At 37.7% G+C, this 15,793-nt stretch overlaps 1 protein-coding gene, 1 long non-coding RNA gene and 1 other non-coding gene across 6 annotated transcripts in view; 1 reads left to right on the forward strand and 2 right to left on the reverse strand.

The window, feature by feature from the left end:
• LOC148731444 (uncharacterized) overlaps positions 1-14,180 on the forward strand; it is a 64,100-nt gene extending 49,920 nt beyond the window's left edge. Inside the window, exons 1-4 of one of the 4 annotated variants that reach the window (XR_016001657.1) lie at positions 5,748-5,891; positions 6,643-6,705; positions 11,600-11,748; positions 11,841-14,180. This is a non-coding gene — a long non-coding RNA (uncharacterized LOC148731444). Of the gene's footprint in view, positions 1-5,747; positions 5,892-6,642; positions 6,706-7,823; positions 8,875-11,599; positions 11,749-11,840 lie in introns of those variants that run through there. The other 3 variants (XR_016001658.1, XR_016001660.1, XR_016001659.1) reach the window with 3 other exon arrangements.
• Positions 1-15,793, reverse strand: part of LOC111347607 (uncharacterized) — a 563,268-nt gene that overhangs the window by 165,857 nt on the left and 381,618 nt on the right. The gene's annotated exons all lie outside the window — the stretch shown is intronic.
• Trnat-cgu (transfer RNA threonine (anticodon CGU)) lies at positions 5,021-5,093 on the reverse strand. Its single transcript has one exon. It is a non-coding gene; the product is annotated as a tRNA-Thr (tRNA).

Raw genomic sequence — 15,793 nt, forward strand, 5'->3', positions numbered from 1 at the left:
CCACGAACACTAAAAGAGTTTGTAACACGTATCAGGAAAATTACTTTTGACGTATGTAATTGTACCCTTTGTAGCTCTTAGACTTAATGTAATTCTTACTCTGGATGTAGTTTTAGTACTCTATCTTTTCAGTAGCATGTATATAGTTATATTAGTGTATTTAATAATGTTATTAACGAATTGATTAATTAAATAATTAGTTAACCTTATATTTTACTTATCATCTCTGAACTTTTATTGTAACTTTTTAGTATTATATTTTCATTTATTTTCTACTCTATTCATTAGCTATCTAAGCTAGGTGCCTGACAAGCTCCATAAATTTCGAGTATAAATAAATACCTGGCCATACACAGCTCTGTCATTGAGACACTGCCATCTATCAAAATACTTGGCATTGAACTTGATAGTATGCTATCTTTCAAGGATCACATTACTAAACAGCTTCAAAAGGTATACGCTAACAGTGGCGCACTTAGGAGAATCAGGCGTTTTGTCCCTGGCAATGTTATGTTAAGGCTCTATAAAACTTTCATTCTCCCTCATTTTGAATACTGTTGCCCCCTCTTTCTTGGATTGGGGAAAGTGCAAGCAAATCGGCTAGAAGATGCCAACTATTATATTCTTAGATCACTGCTAGGTTATCTCAAGTCTACCCTTTATGATGAATTGCTGCGAATCTTGAATATGGAAACGTTAGACCAGAGAACCAAACAACAATACCTTATTCTGTTATATAAATGTTTGCATAACGACGGTCCCAAATATATCAGACACTTTTGTAGTTTTAGGGAAACTATGTACAATCTGAGAGGAACCGGCATTAACTTGTGCGCACCTAAATTTATTTCAATTTTATAAAAAAATCTTTCACTTCTATGTGCGCGCAGCTGTGGAATGGATTACCTACAATTGTAAAACTGGCCAGTAATATCAAACTTTGTAAGAAACTATTGAGAACATTGAAACTTAGCTGCTTCTCCATTTTATACTTGTATTTAAGTGACTCTCAATTTCATCGTACAAACTTAATCTTTAATCTTAATTTTGAATTATTTAAGCTATTGCTTCACCATTTTATACCTGTATCTAAGCGACTTTGAATTTTACTGTACAGACTTAAATTTTAATATTAATTGTTAGTTGTTTTAATTTCTAATCAATTAGGTTTTGACAGTATGTATTAGGTTTTCTAGATTCTTAATCTTGGAGGCACGTACGTATTTTGAACAAGCTCTATGAGCTCCTTGACGCTACGTGGGTAAATAAAATATTAGTTGATTGATTGATTAATTGATTGATTGATTGATCATTGCACTAGGCTGAAAAGGATTCATGAACAAAAAAAATAAAAACAAAATTTGTACGCTGATTGAAAAAAATTGAAAGTTACCGAGCGGAGTACGAAAGCAAAGAGAGGATTATGGAGGTAAACATTGATGAAAGTAGTTAAGAATTTACTTTCATCGAGGTTTGCAAACTCAAATAATTAAGGTGCGTACGCTAGTCTCGTTTCTAAGACTTTAAAAAACGAGGCGGAATGTCAGGTAATGTATTGCGCGCGAACAAAAGGCATGACGTGAAAGGATCTGCCTCTAGATCGAGTTAACCTGTGTCACAGTCCTAATTCATTACTTTTTAGGCAAATAATAAAAGTAAAAAAATTGACAAAAACAGTTAAGGTTGTTTACCCTCTCCTTACGAGACAGATTCAAGTATACCCTGAAACAATCGTACTAAACTATGTCTTAAATTCCTTCAGTATTACCTGTTTAGACCGACATGGAAAGAAAGGTAAATATTAGAGGGTAAGAAAACTTTTCTGTTCTTTAGGAAAAATTCAGAGTAAAGAATGGAAAGGAAATATTGCTAATAGGATAGTCCTTCGATACAATGTGTTTGCCAAATGATTATATGTCAATTTAGGGTCATTCATCGAATTTTTTGTCAGTAAAGGCCCATGGTTTTTATACGATAAACAAAATGTTACATATCTGCGTTCAATCGTGAGTCAATGAGTCGAACATTCGAAGAGAAACTCCATTATTGTCTGTTTGAAATCTGAAAGCTTTGTTTTTTAACACAGATCTGTCTTCTAATTTTAGGACAACTGAATTGCCCCTAAAGGAGATAAGAAGCTTCCCAATCTACTCACTCCGAAATAAGTCTAAATTCACATTCCCCTTTTCGTTTTTGAGTGTAATTCCATACATGTTATTTTTTTATTTTTTTTTTATGCGAAGTGGTGAGATACCAGGGCAAATTTTTCAAGATGTTGATAAAATCTTGATAATTTATTTTTGCTTTTCAAACGTCATTGGGTAATGATGACATCATCACTTATTAATGTTAGTTCACTTTACCTCTTGATACTTTTTTAATCGCAAGAGTCGTTTTTGTAGTCTCTCATATTTCATCTGAAGCCAGGACTTAAATGCTTCCTCCACCTTCGTTATCCATGTCCTCTCTCTTGCTACCCTCGGACACGCCCACAACTTATTGGTCCGGCTCTAAAACAAGAGAATGGTAAGAAGTCTTGGTGAGCATGTAACTAAGGGGTGAGGGGTAAACACCAAGGTGTGAATACAAAGGGGTGAGGGTCTTGCATATTTACACGTCTCAGCTTTTCAATGTTTTATTTCCTTGGAAATTTTGCGCTGGAAATTAGCACCTGGTCATGAAAGATTGATCTCGTTGCAATTGCCTTACAATTTACTGCTGCGTTTAGTGCTCCAAGGGTGAACACGGTGAATATAAAAGAAGGAGACCCATATGATGCCATTGCCCATATCCAGAATAACTTTCCTTTACATTTTGTTGGAGAACAAAATCCTCCACTGCCAGTCTTGTGAGTACCACCTCGACCAAACTATCAACGATCTCCTTCCCCTCCCTCGGGGATGTTTATTGGGTAGATCCAATCGGTGGCTCTCAGTCTAACGCGTTTCGAATTTGCTGTGACATGGAGACTGACGGAGGAGGCTGGACTCTAGTTTGGAGTTCTACGTTCACCAACTACGATGTTTTTACGAGTGTTACAAACGTTGTGACACCGAGGCCAAACTGGCCAGCACACGGCTACGATGGCATATTAACAACAGCTCCACTGAATGAAACAGATTATAACGCCGTGAACTTCTCACTCTGGAAACAACTCGGCAGACAGGTCCTCATCAAGAGCAACACAAACAACTGGCTGGTGTGTCATCCGGGAACAGGCAACTTGGTTGATTGGCCGGAAGGTAACGTCAACTGTCGAATTGTCAAGCATGTGACTAACACATTTAACGACACTTTGCCGCCATCATTGCCGCGACTTGAGATAGTGAAAGGAGTAACGCTATGCTGCCATGAGAACCCTCATTCCCGTATCTATTACCGCCTCGACTCTAGCGATACGACTGGCTGGCCTGTCCATGATCCTTGTGGAAAGCAGTGTGACAATCATGTAAAAAATGCGCCTAATCCACCCGGGAACATTGATGTTCGTACCTAATAAATCTTATAGTTTTACGAGGCCTTGTTCACCTGGCGAAATGGCGATTAAAATCATCAAAAAAGTGAAGTGGCATTAAGGCAACTGCATCGACTATTTTAACCCCTTTACTCGCACGATCTGTGGAGGCGCGGTGACCTCATGGTTTGTACGCTCGACTCTGGATCGAGTGGTCCGGGTTCGTGCCCCGGCCGGGACATTGTGTTGTGTTGTTAGGCAAGACACTTTACTCTCACAGTGCCTCTCTCCATCCAGGTGTATAAATGGGTACCGGCAAATTTAATGCTGGGGTAACCCTGCGATCGACTGGCATCCCATCCAGGGGGGAGTACAAATACTCGTTGTCGCTTCATGCTACAGAAGCCGGAGTTAAGCACCGGCCTAATTGGCCGCTAGGGTCGTAAACAGACTTTACCTTACTCCCACAATCTGATGGTGAATTCTCCCTTGTAGCTGTTAGACGTTTCCTGTGAATTAGTTACAAGAATTTGGAGTTAGATCAAGATAACAACATCTTCCGAATAAGTTTGGTATTCTCATTACCTGTTTGCTAGATAACATTTGAAAAAAACTAGGGAAAAGTTACCTGTTAATCAGTTCTTGGGTTTTGAGGGTTAAACTTTTGTATACGCTGATTACAATCCCGTAATGACAATACATGCTACTTATTTGTTTGAAAATAACAGGTAAATCAAGCAAGTGTGAATGGTGTTTCTTAGGGCTGCATCGTTGCTACGGTAACCTTTCTGTAAGGAGAATTACAATAAGAAAAAACTTATATCGATGCTAAACGAACAAACCATTGGGAAATGGACACCAGAAAGGAGATTGGAGTGTATTGAGACATAGCAGTGGGGAGGGAGGGTAGGGTCAGTGAATATCAAGTCAAGCATTTGGCCCTGCTCAAAATTCTGCCTCAGAACTTACAATACAATACTTTTTGATAGATAATTTGAGTCGTCCACCTTACATCATCGACATGAGAGGTGCTTCAAATTAATAGAGTTTCTGTCGTATTAAAAATTCTGATTATATCACCGTAATTTTGGGGAAAAGATTAGACATATAGATGACGCAAGGAAAAATCCCCAAATTATTAGTATAAAGTTGAATATAAAAATACTTTAAGTCACTCTTTACCTTTAAAAAATATTTGAATCAAAGGATCTTTTGTGATATTAAGAATTTGACGGGACTTCAAAAAATCAGAGATCTTTAAGAAACTCAGCGATATTTAACAATTATTCCACCAGTACGCGTTGGATATGGGATGATAGATAGCCAACGAGGCGTGTAGCGCTGAGTTGGCTATAATCATCTCATATCCAACAAACGCGAGTGGAATAATTGTTTTATTAAAACGCTACATTAAATTATTCAATTTTATTACATTTTTAGCTGCGATACAATGAAATATATGAAGTTCATATATTTTGAATTGCGGTATTAGGTACGTATGATGCACGATCCTCGCAGTAGATAGCGCTATTTAAGCAGTAGCGAAAGTCAGACCTGAAAAAAATCAGGCCTGTACGGGATTCGAACCACTGACCTCTGCGATACGAGTGCAGCGCTCTACCAATTGAGCTAACAAGCCAACTGGGAGCAGGCCGTTAAGTTGATTCCTAATAAACCCGTGAAAGTGATCTAATACCGCAGTTCAAAATATATGAACTCCATATATTTCATTGTATCTATTTATCACTTTCACGGGTTTATTACGAATCAACTTAACGGCCTGCTCCCAGTTGGCTGGTTGGTAGAGCGCTGCACTAGTATCGCAGAGGTCAGTGGTTCGAATCCCGTACAGGCCTGATTTTTTTCAGGTCTGATTTTCGTTATTGCTTAAATAGCGCTATCTACTGCGAGGATCGTGCATCATACATTTTTTGCTCCCTTTCAATTTTAAGCCTTTGCGTATGCTTACCATATCGTAGTTTATGGTATATTGGCTCATATACCATAATGGCTAAGCCAATGAAAAGTCTTGAATTGCATTATCCAATGATCCAGTTTTTAATAATTAGAGATATCTATAACTTTTGAGGTCATCAGCCTCGAATTCCACACTTATGGCAAGCGAAAGAAGTTTAAAATATGATACAGATCAATGGTTCAAAGCACATTTAAGCGTAATTTTTCTCACTGGGATGATGATGACCAAACATCATAACAAATCAAGTGAATTTAATTAATAGTTGTCAGTAAAACAATTGATATAGCCTGCAGGGTGAAGCTATTTAGAGACGTCATTAATGTGTTTGGTGTCAAAGCCAGATTAGCTTTCGCTTTCGTGTTCACCGGGTGCTTTTTTGATCAGGGAGAGTAGCCTCTATTCTTTATCGCAAAAGGAGTACTACTATCTTGCTATGAGGTGTCTGAAAGTTTGACAACGGTAAGATGACTTTATTTCAGTTACACCTAAGGATAACCAAAACTACAACTGCTTTCAAGCGAGGTTAAATTAGTTTAAATTAAACCAAAACACTTTCCGTCCTACGATGGATGCGACATTCGCTTTAAAAGATTTGAGGACTGTTTGGAACAGAAAGATTAGCCAGCTCAGCAACAACGTGAAGTTCCACCTCGCTTTCTTGTCCCATTCTTGAAATATCGTTTTTTGAAAATGTGATGCTATTTTGATACGCTTCACGATTTTATGACAAGATTTACTGAGTGTATCAACTCATCGGCTGAACTCGAATGACTATGCAAAATAATTCTGATAAAGGCTTAAATAGACTGCGAAAAGTGTATTTTCTTTGCCGATAATAATCAAAGTCCTGTCCCCGTTCCGCTTTCAAATTTTGCAACTATTATGATCCACCTCAACTGTAATCCTTGAGTGATCACAAGCGAGTTTGTTTCAAGTCTCATCAAGATAACGAAGGAAACTGCAGCAAAAAATATCTCAACGATACGTGACTTGCTCGGTCTCTTAGTGCCGGTTCCCTCGCATCACTCTTCAGATTTTTCCTTCGCGCTTACATCAAGTTAATCTAATCTGCGGTTATCGTGTCAATTTTGCGCTTTGTTATTATTCATGTCTGCAGACTACGAGAAGAACATCCATATTCTCCTTGCGTCGGTTTTTTTCTTACTTATTCTCTTTCCGATAGCCTTACGCACGCATTTTTTTGTTTCAGTGTTTGTATTTGTGTATGTTTGACAAACCACTGGCATCGATTTCATGTGAATCACCTTTGGAGGTAGCTATCACTTAATGATAATGAAAATAATAACTTTTTTATTTTACTCATACAGCGCATTACGGTGCAGTGTACAATACTCTTTCGGGATGTTATAATAGCAAATAATGCATAGGGAATTTTAAAATAATGTGAAAAAGGGAGGGAGTAAGCTCCCTCTTACCCTTGTGTAAGCTGGGTAAGTTGGGTAAGCTCCATCGTACCCTCTTTCTCACTTTTTACGCTAAGCAAGGTTATCGCACTCAAATTAACGAAGAATCTTCCAGACGAGAGAACTTTGAAAAATAATTAAGATTAACGTTTCAAGGCACATCCTAGTGTTGTTTTGCTGCGGACAGATGATGGACAAAGAATCAAACCAAAGCAAATTCAATAGTTGTCAGTGAAACAGTTGATATTAAACTTGCAGGGTTCAGCTTTTTAGGGAGGTAATAATTTGTTTTGCCTCAAGGCCAAAGAAGTTTTCGCTTTCGAGTTCATCGAGTGTTTTGTTGTCTAGTTTTTGGTGACTGAAAGGAGCCTATATTCTTTATCGCCTTTGATAGATCACCATGCACCTCACGAGAAGTTTCCAAAACTTGACAGCAATAAGTACCTTAATTTCACTTTTATTAAAGTTATGAGAAGCAGATAAAACTCTTTTCAAACGAAAAATACTTCCTAGAGTTCCTATATTGGAGGAGAAGGAGCTTCATGAGACCGTAACAAGATGAATTTTGACCGTGATTTCTTCCATCTTCCTTATCACAAATTCCCCTAAATCAGTAAAAATGTTGTTGATGTTATTTTGATATGCTTTGTAATTTCGTATTCTAATATTCTGAGTTTATCAACTCAACAAAAGAACTCCTATGTTTGGTTGGACACCAAATATTAATGCTTCAAAGCAGGTTGCTTGTTACTTCAAATGGATTTCTTAGCTTAAGTTAGAGGAAGTCTTTACCAGCTTTATTTTCAGTTTAAGTCTTCCTTTAATTCAAGTTTAATTTTCTTCGACGATCAAATTCTGTTTGGGCGAGTGCAACGAAACGTAACCAGAAAAAGTAAACTATTTTGTCTTAATTGATGTAACCACAAAAGCCTGCTTCAGTAAAACAAAGGCAGTTCAAATGGCCCGTTGATATGACGTCATAATCATTTGATCAACGCTTTACAAGTATTGTGCGGCCTTCCATATAAAATCTCTCGAAGTGTCTTTTAAACTTACTTTTTTGATTAATGGGACAAAGCACATCAAAAAAGTGTCATTTTGCAGCGCCAGATTATGGACGAAAAACCGCAACAAAGCGGTTTTCTGTCCAAAAATTTGCATAGTACCTGCAGGGTGCCGACTGCTATTTAGAGACGTAATTAATGTAGATTGCGACGAATCTAGATTAGCTTTCGCTTGTGAGTTCCTGAAGTGTTTTTTTGACCTCAGAAAGCAGCCTATATTATCTATGGCAGATGAAGTATTACAACCTCACTAAAATGTTTCTTAAACTTTGACAACGTTAAGTAAACTTTGATTCACTTACCTAAACGTTAAGTGCAGCAGATACAACTTGTTTCAAACGAACAAGGCAGAAAACTTAATTCTTGAATCATCACGGGTTACCCAAGCCGAGAAAAGAAAGTAAATAGATTTGCGAACTCTTGCAAAAGAAAGCTCAAGGAACAGAAAACTGCAAGAATATAGTCGTGGTAGCACTAGATGCAAAAGGCGTACAACAACTGCTTTCGCTAGTAGGAATCCAGAGTGTCAAACGGCGTAAGAATTTTCTAATGTCCGTTAAATAAACGGGTCAAAGCACTTCAAGTCTATTACTTTGCGGTAGGGCCCGAGGGACCGAAAATCATAACAAACTATACACAAACCTTAAGTTAAAAAAAAAAACAGAAAAAAAATAGCAAAAATTATTACAACGATAAGTGAATCGTTCGGGCTCTCGGTGCGGGTCCCCTCGAGTTTCATCCACGCCGATATCAAGCTACTCTTGTCAGTTTTGGGTGTTGTTATTATCCATGTATCCAGACTACGGAGAAAACTTTCATGATTTCTTTGCGTCCGTTGTCTTTTCTGCTTTCTCTTTCCAGTCTCTCTTTTCAATTGCCTTTGGCACGCATTCTGTTTTTTTCAGTGTTTCTATCTGCGTACTTTTGACAAACCACTGTAAATCGCATTTGGAGGTAACTATCACTTAATAATAATGACGACAATAACTTTATCATTTTACTTATATAGCGCATTACGGTGCGTCTAATGAATACCGATACTCTTTCGGACTGGCCATGGCATAGAAGAAAATATTACTTGAAGAATTGTAATTAAAGGTGAATCAGGGAAGGAAGGGAGAGGAATGGGGTTGAATCACTATCAGTAGTCGTTTAGACTATTGTAATGGACTTTAGTATGGCCTTCCTAAGTCGCAAATAACCAAATTCAACGTGTGCAGAATGCTGCGGCTAGACTTGTACTGAGTTTAAGTAAGTATTTGCGTATTTCTCCTGCGCTTTGTCAACTGCACTGGTTACCAGTACAACATCGTGTTCATTTTAAGATCATAAATTTAACATTTAAAGCTATTCATGGATGGGCGCCTAGGTATATCATTGAACTAATTAACATCAAGCCTAGGTCTGTATATAATCTTAGATCAAATCAAAGTTTATTACTTGACCTTCGTAAGGGAATCATGCTTGCCACGCTGCGGGACAGATCATTCTCTGCTGCTGCCCCCTACTTTTGGAATGCTCTGCCAGCTGAATTACGTTATATTCAATCATTTTCCATTTTTAAATGTAAGCTGAAAACTTATTTATTTCGTGCAGCTTTCTCAAAGTACCCTGTCTGACAATTATTTTTATTAGTACTACTAATTAAGTTTCTTATTAAGATCCTTATTCCTGATTAAGATCCTTATTATAGATATTCCATATCATTCTTATTTTTAACATACATTGTTAATATTAATGTAGATGTAATTAGTTTTATAAATTTGAATTTACTGTAGTATTCCAAGTTGTTAAGCGCTGTTGATCATTGAATGAAAATAGCGCTCTAGAAGTTATTAAGTTATTATATCATTATGAATAAGCTGCATCTTTTCCTCCTATCTTAGTTCTTTACTCTAAGTAAGGGTATCGCACTCACGTTAGCGAAGAATCTTCCAGACTTTTGTAGAGCGAAAAAAGTTTGAAAAATTATTAAGATTAACGGATCACGGTACATCCTAGTGTTATTTTGATGCTGTAGAGTGCATTTGCTATGAAAAGATGGGATGATTATTTGGAGAGAAGGAGCTTCATGAGACCCTAAGAAGACAAAATTTGTTAGTGATTTCATCCATCTTCCCTGGCACAAATTCCCATAGATAAATGAAAATGGTATCTATGTTACTTGATACGCTTTGCAACTTCCTTATCTGATATTCTGAGTGTATCAACTCAACGAATGAGCACACGAAAGAAAACTGCTACAGACTTATCAAAGCTGAAGAATTTATGGCGGAAGATACAGCTCTATTCCATAGTTATGGACCTCCTTGGGCGCATTAGCGTCACTTCAAGAGTTCTCGCAGCGCACTAACGGCAAATTTTTGACTGAATTTTTTCTTTTTTGACTCGCACGACGGACTTTGTGGAGGAAAAGGAAAGAAGGAACTTTATTTTAACTAGGATTGTTGAGGCTGATTAGGCATATTAGCAATACATGCTAATATGCCGCACAAACTAAATAAGTGCTTAAAAATCCCCACCGTCATGAGGCAGACTAGTGGGCTATTTAAAGAGTGCAGCCGAGGAGTTGAACCAGGGGCAACCGAGAACAAATCCAGTGAGTGGTAGGGTGGAGGACTTGAACCCGGGACACCGGATTACAAGTCCAGCACGCTAACCACTCGGCCACGCCGCCTTCACGGGAGCCTACCACGCGGCCGAAAAGGGGGGACCTCTCGTAGTCTAGATAGCTGCCTCCGTTGTCGAAAAGAGTAATGATTTTTAAAATTCATTGAACAAACGGTTCAAAGCGCCTCAAATCTTTGTGTTACTTTGCGGTAGGGAGTGATGGACCGAAAATCATAACAAACTATGCACATAGACAGGTAAAAACGAGCGATATATTATCCCGACGTTTCGGCGACTCCATGACGCCATTATTAAGGGTTCAAATGAAAATCAAATTAACAAATGCGAGCTCAAGAGTTACAACTAATTTACATAGGGGTGGTAGCTACACAAATACTTTAGCACGGATAGAATCCGTTTGCACGTTCCAACTCGGTGTTAATTGTTTGATGTAAAGCATATCGTTGACAAGACAATCGAATTTGTTCATGCACTTCTTGAGAACTTTGAAACAGCTAAGAAGGTCCTCAGGGACAGCACCTACCTGGTCGATGTCGTCGTGCTTGCGTACTGAAGATGACGTGCTCTTATGGCTATCCACGCGGGCATATAAATGCCCGCGTGTGTAACCAACATAGCTCCCTGTATCACACAGGTTACATCTAAATTGGTACACTACGCACTGTTATTACTAAATTATTAAACTAGTATTACTACTAAGTACCACTGTTACTAGTTTTACAGTATTATAATGCACTATACTATAACATACTAACACAGATATTACTACTTCTAGTATTGCAATTAGCTTAACCAGTCACTTATTTATTAGCCACTTTTTATGAAATTTATCTAAAGTATTATTCTTCATACACACATAGTTCTCAATTTCAAACTTATTTTTAACCTTTAATTTGAAACAGGATATATAGGGTAATATTTGAGTTCTTTTTCAATCCCATAAATAGTAGTATAGAAGTATAGAAGGTATCTTTCTCTTCATTGCCGTTAAATATATTTATATTGAAGTTTTGTCGCTTAATTCACTTTGTTTTCACCTCCGATGTAGATAAGTACGTTCCGATTCCAAGCAAACGGCTTGGAGTCTTCTTCGGGCGAGCCGATCACGTTCCACAACAGCAGTGAAAAGATCCTAAGACAAATAATAGCATCAATCAGCATTATTTTTTCCTCAAGGCACTAGGACAAGCCTCGCTGGTAAGTACATTGTGTCATTGTGTAATTTAGTTGTTGCGGACCAGGATTGCTTATTATGAAACTGAAACGAATTATCTACCATTCCCTTTTAGAAAACATTAAGAGATACCAGTCTTCGCTCGGGATAGAGGATCACGTACCTCCTTACCATTCATTATATTGGGTATGTTTTGAAGATGATGTAAGATAAATAGACTGGAAAAACTATATTTCTTTGCCTGTAATCGTTAAAGTCCTATCCCCGTAGATACTTATGACTCGATCGCCTCAATTGTAATTCTTGATCCTGAAGTTTACGAAGAGAACTGCAGCAAAAAATATTTCAACGTCAACTGAATCGCTTAGGCTCTCAGTGCGGGTCCCCTCGCATTTCATCCGCGCCGATATCAAGCTAATCGTGTCAGTTTTGCGCGTTGTTATTATCCATGTATCCAGACTACGAGAAGAACGTTCATATTGTCCTCGGGTCGGTTTTCTTTTGTGCTTTTTATTTCCAGCCTCTCTTTTCGATTGCTTTTGGCACGCATTCTGTTTGTCTCAGTGTTTCTACCTGTGTACATTTGATAAACCACTGGCAAAGATTTCATGTAAGTCGCATTTGGAACTAACTATCGCTTTGTAACAATGATAATAATAACTTTATTATTTTACTTATATAGCGCGTTAGGCGCGTCTAATTTATACCAATACTCTTTCGAGCTGGCATAGAAGAAAATGTTACTTAAGGAATTGTAATTAAATAGTGAAACAGGGAGGACCGAGAGAGATGGGGGGGGGGGGAGGGGGTGGATAGGCTCCATCTTTTCTCCCTTTCACTTTTTAAGCTAAGTACGGGTAATTTCACTCACATCAGCGAATAATTTTTCAGACTTTTGTAGAGCGAATCAAAGTGTTATTTTGCTGCGGACAGATAATGGAACACGGATCAAACTAAAGTGAATTCAATAGTTGTCGGTAAAACAATTCATATTAAACCTGCAGGGTGCAGTAATATCAGTGTTCTGTTGAATACAGAAAGCAGTCTATATTTTTTATAGCAAATGATAAATCACCACCTCACGAAAGGTTTCCAAAACTTGGCAGCAGCAAGTATCATAATTTCATTTGCATGAAAGTTATGAGTAGCAGATACAACTCTATTCAAACGAAAAATACTTCCTAGAACTGCTATATTGGAAGAGAAGGAGCTTCATGAGACCGTAACAAGATGAAATTTAACTGTGATTTCTTCCATCTTCCCTAACACAAATTCCCCTAAATCAATGAAAATGTATACTCAACAAAAGAACTCCCATGTTTGGTTGGGCACCGAATATCTTCGTTACTTCAAAGCAGGTTGCTTCTTGTTTCAAATGGATTTCTTAGATCAAGCTGGAGAAGGTCTTTACTAGCTCTATTTTCAGTTTAAGTCATCCTTTCATTCAAATTGACTATTTCTCAACGATCAAAGTTTGTTTGGGTGATTGCAAAGAAACGTAACCAGGAAAATACAAACTATTTTCTATTAACTGATCGACGTAACCCAAAAACCTGTCTTTCTTACCTCAGCAAAACAAAAGCAGTTCAAATGGCCCATTGATATGGCGTCATAATTATTCGATCATCGCTTTATAAGTATTGTGCGGCCTTCCAATGAAATCTCTCGAAGTCTCTTATCCTGTCTTGCTTAGAGACGTGATTAATGTGCATTGCGACGAAGCCAGATTAGCTTTCGCATGCGAGTTCTTCAAGTGTTTTGTTGACTACAGAAAGCAACCTATATTCTTTATCGCTGATAAAGTATTATTACCTCCCGAAAAGTTTCTAGAACTTTGACAACGTGAAGAAAACTTTAATTCACTTACCTGAAAGGTATGCGTAGCAGATAGAACTCGTTTCAAACGAAAAAGAAACAAGCGAACATTGTAGAATACTTATCTTGATACGAAACACGCTGCAGGAGAGGGAGCGTAATACAAAAAACTAGTTTAGCAAAAAGATAGAATTGCACTGCGACTTCTGCTATCGTCGCTTTAAGTTAGAGAAGAGATGTTTGTGACTTGATGTTTGTGACTTGAATTTTGCTGGGAGAATCATCCATTGTTTTAAGGACTAGAGGTGGGAAAACTTTGTTAAGAATACCAGCCTTGAATCAAGGCTCCAGAAGATTTATTAAATACTTTTCACGGTGAATTTTTCACCTTTATGTTCTTTCATGCAGATCACATTAAAACTGTAAAGTAAATTTATTTCTCTACCTCCTCTTGTAAAAGGATATTTTTATTGATTCTAAATGAATGATTTTCAGATGTGCAATGTTTTCTAGGTACTCTCGGACTAACTGACCCCATTAAAAAAAGAGAAAAATAGTTCTATTTTCAATCTTTTAAAAAGTGCCAACCAAAAATTGATTTCTTTTGTGTTAGAAAGCCTAATAAAAGTTATTGGTTATAGCGGTGGAAAGTTTCTGTCTAAATAACTTTTTAATTACCCGTAAGGAGTGGGATAAAAGGTCTTTTGCTGACTTCCTCTGCGAAGATACCGGTTAACGTGACCTTTAATTCCGGTGAAAAACTGCGTTTTCCGTTTATAAATATTTGTTTTAACGTATAATGGGCCACTTATAATAATACTTTTCTTGTAGCTCTATCACGGGCACAGTGTTTTATCCCCTCCGACTCGACGAAAGTCACCACCCCTGAATGTAGGGATGACTTAAAGGCAGTGTGAAGTCGATGGACCTTTTAACTTTCGCCAACGAGCAAAGCGCTCCTTCGAAAAAAAAGAACTTGTCAAACATGTAAAACACTGCTGTAATAGGTTGGCTTGTCTTTGAAGCCCAAAACAATGAAGCTTCCTAAATGACCATCCCACTCCTAACCCTATAACCTTACCAACAAGTCAATGTTCTGCTGTTTTATTTCTGATGAGATCACGCGCAGATCAGGTGTAAAAATAGACACTGTGTCATCAGGTATGTTTCGCAATAATCTTTAGTGGCTTTCGGTTTGGTGCCCTGTTCACCTTCGAAAGGAGTCTTGCTTTTTTTTCTGGAGAAATACATCGATGCAAAGCTTCAATAGCCCCTGAAATCCTCAAAGAGGTAAGACTAGATCATTTGTAATCTAGATTGAGAAGCAACTAAGTGTCTGTATACAACAAGACTATAACTCAGTGTACGAACCATTAAGAGTTTTGTCACAAATCCATGCTCGTGTGCGTGAAGTGTTATACTTAACGGCTCTATGAACGAATTTAGGCCTGCTCCATTTTAAACATTTACCAACAGCTAAGTCGATTTCATTTTGTAGAAAACAATTTGGGAATTTGTCCTTCATTCATTTCGCGAAGTATATATATCTTTTTAGACGTTTTGTTGTGAAGTATCGCTGAGTATTTTTACTCGTTATTTGTATTTTGACTCGCCCTACGGGCTCGTCAAAATGCGGCACAACTCGTAAAAATACTCAGCGATACTACACAACCAAATGTCTAATGAGTTATTTATTATCCAACACGCCAAACTGTTATTTCAGTGCGGGCGAATTTCGCGGATTTTATTTGCGAGGAGTGCGTGACAGAAGTATGCGAAGCGGAACGGAATTGGCGCGTTGTTGTGCTGCTGTTTCTATTTTCCTTCGCAGTAAAGCACTATTTGAGCAATAGTGAAAATCAGACCTGAAAAAAATTTCAGGCCTGTACGGGATTCGAACCACTGACCTCTGCGATACTAGTGCAGCGCTCTACCAATTGAGCTAACAAGCCAACAGGGAGCAGGCCATCAAATTAATTCGACATAAACCCGTAGATGATAAATCAAACAACAACAAACATATGAAACATATGTGTGAACTTTTACTATAAAGAAAATGCTGAATGTTTTCGCTGAAGATAACCGGTGAACTGAATACTAAACTGTTCGTTCAAAAATTTTCCTTTCGGTGAAAGGCTTAGTTTAGTGCTTTTATCATTTTTTACTTCATAAATTGTTACAATGCCGTTCGGTAAAGGGACTTTAATCAGAATGTTCTAGAAGAGGACATTCGAATATGGTTGACCTCTGTTC

This window comes from Stylophora pistillata, chromosome 5 (genome assembly GCF_964205215.1).
Source record: "Stylophora pistillata chromosome 5, jaStyPist1.2, whole genome shotgun sequence".
Classification (NCBI taxonomy): domain Eukaryota; kingdom Metazoa; phylum Cnidaria; class Anthozoa; order Scleractinia; family Pocilloporidae; genus Stylophora; species Stylophora pistillata.